This window comes from Dermacentor variabilis, chromosome 1 (genome assembly GCF_050947875.1).
Source record: "Dermacentor variabilis isolate Ectoservices chromosome 1, ASM5094787v1, whole genome shotgun sequence".
Taxonomy (NCBI): domain Eukaryota; kingdom Metazoa; phylum Arthropoda; class Arachnida; order Ixodida; family Ixodidae; genus Dermacentor; species Dermacentor variabilis.
This window is the reverse complement of record NC_134568.1, coordinates 253,638,188-253,652,191: the sequence shown is the minus strand read 5'-3', so window position 1 is coordinate 253,652,191 and position 14,004 is coordinate 253,638,188. Positions and strand designations below refer to the sequence as shown.

The window sequence follows — 14,004 nt, the reverse complement described above, 5'->3', positions numbered from 1 at the left end:
CATGCATGTTTTGATGCGTGTTTTTCTGTCTTTTTGTGCTATCTGTGTAAACTGATTGCACTGAAGCTATCTGTGCAAAATGATTGATAAAATTTAAAACTAGAGACGTATGCACTTTCTTGAGTACATGTATATTGGACGCTGCCAAAGCTGGCTTCCAATCCAGAAGGTCCATAATCGATAGCCTTGTGTGCCTAGAATGCTTCACAAGATAAGCACTTGTTCGCAAATAGTATTGCTTAATACTTTGAAGTATTACATTTTATTATTACATAATACTATACACATTACATAATTACATATACATAATACATTACACATTACTATTACATGATACTATTATTATATGCCTGTTATGATAATAGGCATCTTTGATCTTGAAAAAGCATACGACGCGGCGCCATGGCATACTAAAGGACTTCTGCTCTTACGGTTTAGGTGACTATGTATTTAATTACATAAACAGATATCTTTCTAGGTGAACATATCGCGTCAGGGGGAGTGATGTCTCGAAACGATCGGGGATTTGTCGCTACGTATGTATCACAAAAATAAATTCTCTTCGCGCAATTCCACTCGATCAAATAGCATTTTCAACTTGTATTAAGGCCATGAAAGTGAGCTTCGAGTCCTGCAATCTCTCTACTTCTGAACGCCAAATCAAACAAGGAGTAAATCAGTTCTCTAACAGAGAATACGAGGAGTTTAGTCTAAACAAGGGCCGCGATAAAAATATCTGCATTTTCTAGTTTCACTCATAGGAGAGTTTTACATTAGTAGGCGCAAGCGGCTTGCGTACGCAAAAACTAGAGGCCACGGTACTGCGCATGCGCAGACCCAAGCGTAGGGGTTCGCGCATGCGCAGTATAGCGTGGCCCCTAGTTCTTGCGTAAGCAAGCGGCTTGCGTCCCCCTAATCTGCAACTCTATTATTATATATCCTTCACGATGCGTAACGTTTATAATATATTAAGCGTGTTCTTTCACCTTTAGGCTCTCTTGGGTCTCCTCCTGCACCTTAAAGCCATATCACCGCTCACGGTAAACCATATATATGTGTGTGTGTAATTGTCCAACGGCAGGATTCGAATGGAGGACGCTTAGCACTGCAGCCCGATGCCCTAAACATTAGGCCACGGGTGCACGGCTCATTGGGCGGAATAGTACATCCTTAAAAATTTGGCTTTTACAAGCCAGGCGCGTTGTGACGCTTGCCGTGTTGTATGAACACTCCACACGATTACATAATACACGTAATAATTACTTAACAATTGCACAAAAATACCGATTTCTCTAGTTTTTACGTTTTTATTAAGAACATTCCTCACGTTGACTGCGATTTCCCTTTTCGTCAGAACTTGAATGGCAGGTGGCGAAAGATGTCTAGGCGAGCTTGTGTTCCAATCGCACAGACTGGCGCTCAAAAGAAACTGTGTTGTAAAACCTTCGGTCAGACAGCTTACTATGCTGGAACAAACTTCTATGCAGGTCATACATAGCCTATGCAGACCACACAGACCCTGCCGGCTCGTGCTACCGTTTTCCCACGCGTACTAGCCACGGTAGGGCGGGTGCAATAGTACCGTGCCGGTTCGGCGTTTCTGCGGCAATGCGCCGCGTCCCTCACATCGCGCAATCGTCCCCGCGTTAATCGCGCGCTAATCGCACTGAAGCAAGGCGGGCCCGTGTACGCGCCAAGACCACTCCTTTGGTTCAGATGCCAGACACAGTGCGCTGCTGCGCGTGTGGCGCACGCTGCGTCTCTACGCGGGAGGCGCCCAGAGATGGCGCTGTGGGAACGGGGGAGACGCCCCTGCTGAGCGACGACATCGGCGAAACCGTGCAGTTGACCAGCGCGGCGCGATCGCGCTCGTCCCGCGAGCATGCCGCAGTACGGGAACGCGAGCTCGACGCAAGGCGACAACGCTGACGAGATCCTGGCGTTCTAATCGATGCTGCCTGCGGCCATCGAGTTTTCTCCGTTCATATGTCTGCACATGCCACGCACGTTTACTTAGTGAGGTTACGTATCGTGCAATTCGTAGTGCCACTAAAGCTACGAGCCTTAATTACTTGGTTTAATATTCCAACAAGTTCCTATCACATTCGCTGCTTCGCCCTTACGGCGAAACTGTTTTAAACAGATAAACAAATAATATTCTCCAGTGGCCGGATTCGAACAGAGAACATCTATCACAGAAGCCCGATACTGTTACCGTTACGACATTGACACTTTTGCCCCCGCAAGGGCGTGACTCGTAAACATATCGTAGTTTTGGCTTGTAAAACCCAGGAAATTATTTAAAATTGCTTAACACGTCATCGTATGTCGAACTGTGAGCCGATCCCCCCAACAGTGCTGTTAAAAAATGTAAGTCCATCCCGAAGATTGCGCAGTCTAAAATTGTGGGCTGATCCCGAAGATAGTGCGTTCAAAAAATTTGAAGTCTGGCACCCCTCCCACTCCCCTCACGATTTAGTGCGCTGCGCAGTGACTGCGCCCCTATGTCCGCCCAAGCTCGCTCAGGAAGACTTTCTTTAACCGACTTTACCTGGTGGTTGAATCGTCTTCCAACTTTTTACAATTTGATTTCCTCTAATACTCTGGCTGGTTGCAGTGCGCAGTCTATTTGCACACACTGGTGCTTTCATTAAAAAGTCAACTGCTCGATTTGAATAAATTTAGTTGCATGTGGCTCTCTTTCCTCCTTTTTTTCCATATAGTTTCGCACCTTTTAACATCAAAAGACATTATTAGAACACCCCTTACCATCGCTCCTTCAGATGGATGACCTTGGGCCAACCCTGACCCTGCAGTAACCATCTACCCTTTGTATCGGAACCGTAGCCCTTGGACCCTTAAACACTAACACTCGTCTTCCTCATCATAATGATCACAAAATAAAAGCTACCGACACTGTGAATAACCGAGTTTCACTTCAGACGTCCATACGGGGCCTTCAGGTTCACCTGTTCTGGATTTGTTTTGATGCGATATTTGTTTGCGTTGTCTGCGCTTGTTTGACCCGGTGTGTGCTGTCACATTGGGAAACTCGAATGCAGTGTAGGAGGAAACGGGCCTCGGCACTTGAATTTCTCTAGCGATGGTGTTGTGGCGTCGCAGTTCGCAATCCAGCCGGTTGGCATTGCACGGGACACATTTCTGGCACCGAGCGCTTCATTGTTGCGAGCTGCACGGCGACAAGCTTTGGCAGGAGCGGTCTCCACTATTATCGCGTGTAAATAAACCGATCAAACTCTCACTTCCGCGGTCGCTGAGCCTTGTCTGCGTTGCGTCCAGTGCGTCCGGCCGGTCAGACGAGGCAGGTTTGCATGGTTCGCCATGCCGCGCACGGCGTGCTTCGACTCTTGTCAGCTGCGAGGCAGCCTTTGCGGCACTGATTAAAACACAAAGGATCGAGTGGCGCCGCTGCGGGAATAACGAGACAAAAAGACCCGCCTGCGGGTATAGCAAGCTCCCTGATCGTACCTGTGCCGGCGATAAGCAGTCCGGAAGAATTAAAACACAAAGAGGCTTATCGGTGCGGGCAAGGCTTATCGACTGCAGCCAAGTGAAAAACAATAGGTTTGCCTCCCCCCACCTTCGCTCGCCGCAGCCGGACGTCCATCTCGTCCGGCAGCGCCAATGCGCTGCAAGTGGGCTCGCCGGCCGCGCGGACTACGCGAACAGCAGCCGAGCACGACTCGTGGCATAGACGCCGCCCGCCCGTCGCCCGTCAGCGCCCCGCTGTCCCGGTGGGGCTCCAGGTGGGTGTCTTGCGAACGCCCGTGCCTTGAGCGCGCGAGGACAGAATCTTCCGTTCTCGGTGTAGCGGACAAACGGCAACGGATGCCATATCGCCTTGCCCTTCGTGCGCGTTAGCTCACCGCCCCCCCCCCCCCTCGTCGCTCCTGCATGTCTAGTATGTATACTGTGGGCGCGTGTATGACGTCTTGTGCTGCGACTAGATCACGTCGCGAAATGGAATCGCCAAGCGCTTCGCTGCCCCTCGTAATGGCGGCCGAATGATGTTGCGCGACGCGTCCCGCCAGACGGCGCTGGTTAGCTGCTGCACTGCCATGTTGTCTATTGCACGGTGCATGTGTCTCGAGTGTTTTGTCAATTATGTGCCATGCCGCACGACCCTTTACACTCTTAGTTTTGATTCGCATCCATTTTCGAATAAGTATATCGGTAAGATACGGGAAGTAGCCGCTATACCTCGAGTGCGGCTGCCTTTGTCGAATCTCCACATCTCCTGGTCGCGACGGCATCTACTTTTGTCGTTTCTTTATATATATATATATATATATATATATATATATTGCGATCTCTTCCAGCAGCGCTGCTTCATACCAAATGCAAAAAAATATATATATAATGTTTACGAAATGGGGAGCCCTCACCTCGGTGCCAACATTTCAAGGGGACTTGCCGTCGTACTGGCGAAGACAAGAGCCCTTGTCCAAAATGCTCGCTCCGAGCTGAGACATTCCTTACACTGCAACTTTAGATTGTTTTCGATCTTGCTGTGATTCCTTTGCTTTGTTTAGGGAAAAGTGTTTGCGAGCTGGAACTCACAATTGAAGAAACATACATGTGTATGTAAGGATGAGCGAAAAATGATGGTTTACGAAATCAATTTTGTGTCCTATTGATGTCTAGCCCATTGTGTGTAGTGCGAATAGCGAGGACATTTATATTTTGTTTTTGCTACTGTCCCTCGAAACGGCGTGAGCTTATTAAAGGTTGGAATCACCTGCGTGGCTTGAAGTCTTGCCGTGCAAGCACGCTGCGGACTCCCGCGCTACCCTTAGCAGATTTCAACGCAGGCAGATTGATTGTCCAGTTGTGCGCAGCATTACTGACTCTGCCAACAAATTTGCATCGCGAGGGTACCATCGTTGCCCAGTGGATACCTTCACACGTAGGTATCCCCGCAAATGGAGAGGCTGATCGTCTGGCTTTCGCTTGCGCTCATAACGACTGTGTCTGCCCAGAAATTTTGTGCAAGCTTGATGACGCTCGTGTGCTGATGCGTCGCCACCTACTCAAGCAGCATCCAGACCAACGCGTCGCAAATGGAACGTTCCCGCCCCGTGTTCGCTGTCGAGGCTTGCCTCGTCGCGCAGCTGCCCAAGCTAAGTGTTGGCTGTGTGAACGTGTGCGAACGTCTATCTATACCGACAAGGACGTGTGGCTAGTCCGTCGTGTACGTCTTGCGGTTGCTGCGAGACACTTCAGCGCCTGAAATTGAGGTGTCCCGCTTTTAGTGCGCAGCGCATGTCGCTGGTCAGAGCCTATCATCTTCTTGGCCTGCGGGGTACGACACTCGACGAATGTTTCTACCCCAGTGGTTGTGCGCCTCGACGCGATCAGGATCACCGCGCTTTCCTTACTTTTCTAGAAGTAACTAACTTAGGTTCACAAGACCTCAGACACTATTTCTTCTATTTTAGCATTCCTTAGTAGCGTGACCCACTGTGCGTGACCTGAAATGTGTGCGTTCTGCTTTATTCTTTGAGATTTGTCATCGTTTTCTTTCTTTCCTTCCCTTCTTTCTATCTTCCATTTCTACGTTTCCGTGCCCTCCTTTCTGAACAGTAGGCAGGCGTTGTGTCCCTTCCGGTGGTAGTTGCCAGCCTGCTCCTCACTTTCCCTTTCCTGTCAGGTGTGCTTGTTTTCAGATCTAGTAATAATAATATGCACGTCAACCGTGCAATGTTACTTTTGCTCGGGGATGTTTCCTGCACATGAAAAACAATAACGGAAAAAACGATATAGCCCACAGCAGCTGACAGATAAGCATTTATCAGTGAAGGGTATCTCCCACGTGCTCGTGAATATTCGCCTACCTTTGCAGCTGCTAGTCTTACGTTGCTGTTCACTGCTAACATTACGCTTTTGCTGAGGTTGCAGCTGTTTATGAGCTTTATTATCGTATCTTTGCGTAGAGATGTGACTGATATACATGCATGTTGCTTTTGACGTGGTGAGAGAGAGAAGGAAGGCTGGGAGGTAAACCTGACGCACATCCAGTTTGCTACCCTGGACTGGGGGAAGAGAATATAGGGTCGAAAAGAATTGAAAAAAAAAAAACACTTTGTGCGCACACGTGCATGTGCACTTCGAGTCTACCTTTTATATATTGAATGAACGCAGGAACCTTATTAATGATTTGTTTTGCGCTGTATTGCTGCTCTTAAATTTCGCCTCCGGCTGTAGGCAGAGATGTTCTTAAATGCTTCGTAAGGATTCCCCTCCTGGCAGCGGGCGATATGCAAAAACACCAATGTACTTGGATTTAGGGGCACGTTAAAGAACTCCAGGTGGTCGAAATTAATCCGGAATTCCCCACTACGTCGTGCCTCATAAATAGATGGCGGTTTTTACACGTAAAGCTACATAATTTATTTATTTTTACCTCCTGCCCGAATTATCTCGCTGCTTCATGTAATTTTCAGCAACAATTCATACATCGGCGTCAGTTTGGCTCAAACGCAAGAAGAGAAAACTATAGGAACGCTGTATGCAAAACGCCTCACCATTAGCACACACGAAACGATACGAATTTCTTTCTCTTTTTCAAGATTGCTTTCATCTATTTCGTTCATGATCCTGGTGATAGATAAGAGTAAAGATGCAAATTTCATGACCTACGCGTACATCACCTCGCATCTGCTTGGAGCAGAGTGCTGACTGGAAGTAATGCGCCTAGACAAATTTCGCTGACCCGTGTCACGTGACTTTCAATGACACATTTCGTGCAAATGTTCGAGCTTCCAATTAAGTATATGTAACTTAGCAAAACAGTCATTATACGCAAGCGTTTCTGAAAGAGCCAGTGCACCGAAGCTATCGGTTTTATTACATCACATGTTACATTACATGTTGTACGGTGTTTCGAGCAACTACATTAGGATAACTCACTTAGCTAAAGGTACATACGCTTGTACGTGCGACGGGTGTGTCACGTGCAGACGTCAGGTTTGCAATGCTGAGTTGGTGCGCGGAAAGGCAACCAACTCTCAGCAGCGCCGGCTGCTTGATTATAGTCTTGAGAGCGTGGGCGAAGTGCCTTCTGCCGTCTGACCCGGAAGACACTTGCTCAACACCTCTTGGCGAGGCTGCTCGTTGAAGATATACAATAGCGATCGAGCATTGCCTTGATGGTACGTGCGTCCTTGTTATCAGCAACGCTGAGCCTCCCCAACTACCACCCCCACTGCTCTTTTATTTATCGAGCTTTTTTTGTAGATTAAGCAGGGCGTCGGTATTCATTACGTCGTACATAACTAATATTTCTTCTACTTTATGCATATAACACCTAACGAAGGTGTCTATACACAAACGAGTAATCTGCAGAATTTTGCAGGAACTTAGCTGCTGTAGCATTTGCATAAAAATCAGGGCCCGTACGCGCAAAAAATCAAAGCCTCTTTCTTAAAGAAAGATGGTCGAACGCAAAGCTTTCCCCCTATGCAAACTGAATCAAAGTCCAAAGTCAACACCCGCGCAACGAACCCAAGAAATGTTGAGCGACCAGATGCTATGTATACGTGATTTGATTCCTTATTTAGGATTGTATTTCTTGAACGTTGAAGTTGAATGAAGACACATTTCGTTAAGTTGCATAGCCTTTATTTTATATGATGTAGCCATTGGTTACACGCACGCACACTTTCACGGTCGACTCTACATATGCGTTCGCGGGCGGCAGCCTCTTCTGCCGTGCGCTGCACCCGTGGCCTGCCAACGGTGACGGCCGGGAATGCATTGCGTGATGCGCGTAATGCAATGCAGATATATACAGTTCGTCTGGGTAGCGTGGCGTTCAACCATCTTTCTTGCAGAAATGGGCTTTGATTTTTTTTTCTCCAGGTCCTAAGACGAGCCGGCGTTCACTCGCGCTTGCTGTTTCCGATAAGCGGGGAAGCTCAGTTAATCGGGGCAGGGGTGGTGCCGTGCCTAGCAGACGGAACTTGCGCTTCCAGTGAACTTTGTGCGCATGCGCTACTCTTGCTGAGCTCGTCGCTTCGCGCCGTTATCAGGTACTGACCGGCCGGCCGGCCAGTCGACGCTGGCGCGGTACTGCGAATGTAAACTGTAGTGTTCTACGCAGATGTGTAAGTTGGCTTTCCTGCAGTGTGTTTTCGGCGCTCACGGACCAAGCGGTGAGTCGTAGGAAGCTCCACTTTAAAAGCTTTTACGCTATAATTGCTCTTAAGAGAAAATTCCATTCAAACATGTTCCAATTTAATGTTGTGCAATGACGGCATTGTTGTTCCCGATGGAAACGGTTTCGTGCGGTTAATGTCGAAATCTTGTGGTGTGCGCGCTGCGGCCATGACGACCGCGTGGTTATCGCGCGGCATCATGTGGACACGCCGACGCCGCGCCGCAAACACGAATACGGTCCGCGCGGTTCGCGCTTTTCTATATTCGCTCAGCTCGGCTCATTTGCCAAGTTACAATGCATGTCTACGGGAGCGGATGATGAAACGTGAAAAGACGTCGCGGCCTTCCGTTTACGTGGTCTAACTTTTTGAAGCGAGCGTTTGAAGTCTTCGAGACGGTTCATGCATTTACTACCGAAGAGGTAAAATTTAAGATTTCTGTGATCAAGGTGAGAATGGAAAACAGCGTGCAGCTTGCATCGACAATTGTCCAAGGTCACTGCTTCCCCTCCCTGTCTACCTCGTTACATGCGTTCTCGGCTGATGCGCAAGAAAGAAATATCAGACTTTTGGTGTGAATGTCCCGGCGACTGCCGCAGCCGGGATTCGAACCCGCGACCTCGAACTCCGCATCAGAACGCCATAGCCACTGCGCGAATAGAGAGGGAAACGTTTGATCTGATATTAACCGGTGGAGCAGCACTCGGCTCAGTGTTATGAATTTCCTTAACTATACTACGAGTTAACTACGACATCTTAGTTAAAATCAAGAAAAAGAAATGGGCATGGGCAGGACATGTAATGAGGAGGGAAGATAACCGATGGTCATTAAGGGTTACGGACTGAATCCCAAGGGAAGGGAAGCGTAGCAGGGGGCGGCAGAAAGTTAGGTGGGCGGATGAGATTAAGAAGTTTGCAGGGACGGCATGGCCACAATTAGTACATGACCGGGGTTGTTGGAGAAGTATGGGAGAGGCCTTTGCCCTGCAGTGGGCGTAACCAGGCTGATGATGATGATGATGATGATGATGATGATGACTACGAGTCAGGTACACGACCCCTCCGTCCTCGTGAGCGCAAATTTCGCATCCACCAAATCATCATCAACGGGTAAAACCGCTCACCCTACGTGTAACTACCGCTGAGGGGCCAGCCATAAGTTCAGGGGCTTTATATTAAACACAATAGATTACTGTCTGCGCAATCCTCCTCGACTTTAGTCAGAACATTCCCATTTTATACGCCGACGAAGAGAGTGGTACTTGTATACTTCATAGAAGCTGCAGAGACGGCTTGTGTGGCAGAAACACCTCCCCTTTCCCATTCTCATGGGATGTTCTCGCGTGTGAAAAGACTGCGCGCCCACCCAGTAGATAGTGCGCCGCTCGATGTGGAAGCGTTTGCGCTTGCCGATGCGCCGTTGTCAGTTGTTCTCGTGCGGTCGCGGCGCGACTCAACATGCTTTGTGTTTACAAGCACGACGGGACCCATCGGTTTCCCTCTCTCTATCTCTCTTGCATGTGATGCCTGTTTCTTATTGTTATTCTTTTTTTTTAAGCGCTGTCCTAGCCTCGCGCGCATACCGTCTTATCCGGCGTTATTTTCCACCGTGACATATGCGGCATACCTATAATGCGCTGCAAGCACACACGTTATAGCGGTCGGAGATGCGTCATATGCGCGCATAAGCATGTTTCCGCCTGTATATATCGGCTTCGTGCGACGTTTATTCTTTGTAACCTGCACCTTATTGGCCATGCGGAAAAGACAAACTGCGACGAATTAGCTGTGGCCAAGACAGCACAGCTGGTGCCTTCTGTTTCGATCCACGGCATACTCGCGTCAGACAGTTTCATAATAGCCGCTTTCGGAGATAATCATCTTAGGCCTGTGGCCAGACCACCGACGTGATTGCCAACCAATAAAAGTCATTGTGAACTTTGTAAGTACCAGCGGTAGAATTCAGGGACTGAGCGAAGCTGACATCTATGCACAATACCTACATCATCACCATTATTTTTCTCTCGAACCTTTTCTTTTTCACACCCTTAGATAGAGTTGACTAGAACATAAGTCAGGGCGTCTCAGCCTTTTCCTTATAACTCGTTCACTCTCTGTAAATGAATCTCTTGTGCTGCGCAAACGCACGCTATCTCGTTATCTGCAGTATGTCATTGTTGCAACGCCGAAAGAAAATTAGGGGGATTTTCCCCGACCTTGCTCGTGCACTCGGAAAGGCCCACTTCGCACTTCGTCTCGTTCGTGAACGACTCACAAACAACAATTAACAAGATGACAGAGTTAGTGGGCTATAGGGCGCGAAAACGAAGCATCAACTCACGCTTGGGTGGCAGACCTTTGCGAACATTCTCGGCGATTGTTCAGTACACTACGTCTCGTTTTGAACCTTACAGTTACCCTTTGTACAGTTGGTCTCGCGGCCAAATCGTGGATACCTACGACAATAAGTGGCGTCCCAGGTTTTGCGCTCATTTCAGGAAAATCGCGAAACGATATGGCGCTCGAAAATAACGAGCTTCAAAGGTGCAATACGCGAACTTTTGTACATACTCATTTGTGCCGCTGATTTGCCGGGTGATTATGTCTTTATCTCCATGTAACTCTCCTACAAAGACGGTGGTGTTATCTACAAGAGGTTTTTTTTTTCTCTTAGTCGCAAAATTTGAAAACAGATATACAGAACGGACAGTAAACAGGTCAGTACGACAGTGTTCAGTACGAAAGCATCGGCTACTTGGCTTTAAACATTCTATCTAGCCGATAGGAGAACAATGCCCCCGAGCACGTTTTGCGAAGCTTGTTCAAGCGCTTCTTCCGTCAAGGGACTCGCTCGGCGATCAGCGCGTTGTCATACGCAGCGCTGCTATGACGCGCGCGTCCGCTGTCTGCAGGGATCGCAACACAGCCGACTTGTTTTAGTGTTTCGGGCGCATTGGTTGGCTTTCTGGCACTTCGCTTGTGAACGCTGTTGCGTGTTTATCGGCACGGAATCTCTTTTCGAGTCAGTTACACGAGGTGGCTTATCGGCTCCGTCTACGAAAGCAGGATGGACCGCGCGTACTTTGTTGGCGTATCAACGGCGCCGTTGATGCACCTGACTGCAATCACAGCGCCATCGTTACAGCAGTCCTTTGATTTTTGAGCAACGAAAATTCTGGCTAAACTGTTAAATTTTGTGAATTCAGCGGGTGAGCTCTTTGTTTCAATCCCGTCCAGAAAAAAAAAATCATACATTGTGGCCAGGAGCGTATCCAGGGGGGGGGGGGGGAGAGTGATAGTGCTTACGTGGGGCTTCAGCTTCTCCCGAAATTTTGTCGCGATGTCATGCACGGTGACCAAGACAACCACCTGCTCCGGAAACCATCCTACAATTTCGTCTGGAATGTCTAGTTCGCCACCTGTATCCGCAACATGGCGGCAACATGAAGTTACTGACCCTATCACACCGCACAAGCACATTCTGTTCGTAAACGTGTTGCTGCTCCCAACCAGGGACCTCTTCATGCCTGGCTCACACGCGGACCTGCCGCGTGCATACCTGTGCACGAGCGTAGTCCTGTGGCCACCTCCAACTCTCTACTCTCTCCATCCTAACTTGCCTCTTCACTGAGACTTTCTTTTTTATCATTCTCCACTCCCCCAAGGCACGGTTGAGGTTGCCACTTCTGACGATACATAAACCGCGTCTCTTTCTTTTTCGTCTCACCTGTGCCGGGGCACTAGTAACATCGATAGCGAGGTCGTTCTTGGAGTTATTAATTATTACGTATTTTATCTCGCCTGGAGCGAGAGCCTCCAGATAAAGAGATGGCATGTCTGTTGAGTCGGTCGAGATTCTCCTTAGCCGTCTCGGGAACAAAGAGAATTGTACGCTCCGGAGCTCTTGGCGTAGGAGTCGCAGTGGACTTATTGATGCGGATCACCCGCTGACATTTCGTCTATTCGCTTTCCGTCGTGTGTAGACCTCGAAGCCTTCATCGTCCGAAGTGGCATCGCTCGAGGGAGAGCACAGCTCGGTGTCATCGCTGTCAGCTTGGCTCCGAAGGCAGTTCCTTCTCCTTGGAGTAGCTCCCGCAGACGCTGGTAGGTAGGTCTGGACGGTGCTCGACCGATTCCACTTCTATCGCCGAAAAAGGGAACAGCGTCTCCAAGCGGGAACCGGTGAAAGTCTATAATATTCTAGAGAGACCACAACGAACGCTGATGTGTACAATAACCACTTCGTCCAGCTTTTCGTAGAGTTGATGGCTCCCTTTAGGGAGCCAGAGTTGCGCCACTGTTTTCCGCGTGCCGCTTAGCACCGCCTCGAGCGATGCTAGCGCCGCTATTCGCCAAAACGGGGTCAGAACGGGCTCCACTGCGTTGCGGAGAAGTCAACACCTCGCAGGGTGCGCCAGCACTCCTCAGGTGCCTGCCGACCGAGCGCAATTCACGTCAGCCCTGTTATTGTTCTTGTTGTTTAGTCCTCGATTCTGCTGGCCGAAATATATCGGCTCGCAGGTATTATCTCAGTTAATTTCGCAATCCATGTCACACGACGCACTGACAGCTGTTGCAGTATGACCAGCTGTAAAAGAAGTGTTTTGTTTTGTATCTAAGCACGGTGCTGCGAAAGTCGCACAATTCAATGTGCCCACGAGAACATTGCTTGTACAATAAAAACACGTAACGCATGCAGCCTTAGTCATCGCGTGTGTCTGCTACTTATGAGACCCATAACATGGCTGTATTTTCCGTGACGTGAAAACCCGACACGGATATCCTGGAATTGTTAGAATCAACATAGAGGTGCAAGGGGTGTGGGGCTCTATGCAAACAATGTGTGAGTGCATGCAATTCCTCACGTCATTCACATCGATCGTGTTTAGCTCCCTTACTTCATACACAACGTTGAACACGGCAGCGCTGTTTCTTGAATACGCGCATTCAGCTGTTGCGAGGCGTAATCGCAAGCATACCCAATGATAATTACAGCTAATCTATAAAAGCTTAAGATTATATCTGACGCTTTTCATCGAAATTAGAACGGCTGACAGACGTTGCCACCATGCGCCGGTGTGTGTGTTCGTCACACTGTGAATCTTCAGGGCGCATTAGATAAGGCACGCAAGCGGAAAATTCAGGCTCGTAATCATGAGGTGAGCGATCGACGTGTGCTCACAAAATAATAATAAAAAAGAAAAAGTAAAAAAAAAAGAGCTGCTGGAATTTCCGCGCGAGCACGGCTCTTACGCGCACAGGTATGGCTTTCCCGCACAACTGAGGAGCCCAAGTTGACGGACCTCGGCACAACTCTTGCTTCCTAAGGGAGCCTACACAGTAACTCTAGCTTTTCATAGCTTTTCAAGGAGGAGTTTACTTTCTCTCTTCCTAGACTGTACTCCCTTCGGGATCGGCCCACATTTTTTGGAGATAAAATTTCCGCGCCCTCTAGTTATTATTTGTTTTATTATTTTGTGAGCACAAGTCGATCGCTCACTTCATGATTACGAGCCTGGATTTTCCGCTTGCGTCCTCTAGATCTCAACTAGAGCGGCTTACCCTCACGAAAACGGGCCGCAGCTTTCTAAACAAGCTTGATATCACCTACCACCGTCAACATGGAGACAAACACCCAATACCACGCGATGTTCAGCAATGGATACACGCCGACCCTATTCCGAAAAACATGCACCCAGGCTACAACAAAGAACGCAGGAAGGCACGAGCTACCTCCCTCATCAAAGCTTATGCCAACACCGCGGGCGTCACCTTCGTCGACGCATCTGAGTACCAAGATGGACGGCGATTTGCGGCGGTTACCACA

At 48.7% G+C, this 14,004-nt stretch overlaps 1 protein-coding gene across 5 annotated transcripts in view; it reads left to right on the top strand.

Moving 5' to 3' along the window:
* The window catches only part of LOC142561297 (uncharacterized), a 146,882-nt gene that overhangs the window by 85,740 nt on the left and 47,138 nt on the right, over positions 1-14,004 (top strand). Inside the window, exon 1 of one of the 5 annotated variants that reach the window (XM_075673437.1) lies at positions 3,612-3,767. The exons of the other annotated variants lie outside the window; for them this stretch is intronic. The gene's annotated coding sequence lies outside the window, so the exon portion shown is untranslated. Of the gene's footprint in view, positions 1-3,611; positions 3,768-14,004 lie in introns of those variants that run through there. 5 annotated transcript variants of the gene reach the window in all.